Source organism: Grammomys surdaster, unplaced genomic scaffold (genome assembly GCF_004785775.1).
Source record: "Grammomys surdaster isolate TR1022 unplaced genomic scaffold, NIH_TR_1.0 134, whole genome shotgun sequence".
In the NCBI taxonomy this organism is placed as follows: Eukaryota; Metazoa; Chordata; class Mammalia; order Rodentia; family Muridae; genus Grammomys; species Grammomys surdaster.
This window is the reverse complement of record NW_021604592.1, coordinates 4,629,772-4,630,671: the sequence shown is the minus strand read 5'-3', so window position 1 is coordinate 4,630,671 and position 900 is coordinate 4,629,772. Positions and strand designations below refer to the sequence as shown.

Sequence of the window (900 nt, the reverse complement as noted above, 5' to 3'; positions counted from 1 at the left end):
TGTGTGTGTGTGTGTGTGTGTGTGTGTGTGTGTGTGTGTGTGTGTGTATGAGACACTCTCTAATAATCCCAAGAGAATGCAAAGGAGCAGGAGTTCAATATCATCCTCAGCAACACAGCAAATAATGGCTAACCAACATATGCTACATAAAACTGAAAACATATGCACAAGTAACACTATATAGACTGAGTGGGTTATATTTAGGAATATATATGTATATATACATGTGGGTAGTAACAATTAATGGAAAAATAAATCATTAATATTAAAGAATAGGAAGGGGTATTTGGGAGGGTGTGCAGAGAGGAAGGGGAAGGTAGAAATAGAATTATAATATAATCAAAAAGATCTACATAGATTTTTCTGTAGCTTTATAGCATAATCAAAAATAAATAAGTAAATAAAAATAGAAGGAATCTACTAACACTATAACAGAAGATCCAGAACCTTAAGAAGCCCAAGACTTCTAGATGATAGAAATGACCCTCAGTCAACCATCAGTCAGGCGAACAGAGATAGACAAGGGTTAAATAACAGGGAGACTAGAGAAAGATGATTTGATGATAGTTTTTTATGTACATTATGGAAAGATTTACAATCTAAAAAATACTGTATAATTATATTACAGTGGTCAACTTCACATTACCGATCAATTACACTAAATGCAGAGTTGGGAACTGAGCACACTACTATTATATAGCATGAACATGTAAAGTGAGTAGCATCTATTCTAGAATGTTCTACCCATGCAGATACAACAGATATATGCAACCTCAGGCATTAAGGTGCACATGAAGTAAAACAGCTGGCCTATTTTGAGCATTAGTTATTTTGGGTTTTAACACAATGTATCTTTTATTCTTTATTTGTGTCTTTTTATTCTTTATTTGTGTCTTTTTA

The 900-nt window shown here is 33.1% G+C and overlaps 1 protein-coding gene across 2 annotated transcripts in view; it reads right to left on the bottom strand.

Annotated features, from left to right (window-relative positions):
* Nucleotides 1-900, bottom strand: part of LOC114617120 (hyaluronidase PH-20) — an 11,822-nt gene that overhangs the window by 1,785 nt on the left and 9,137 nt on the right. The gene's annotated exons all lie outside the window — the stretch shown is intronic.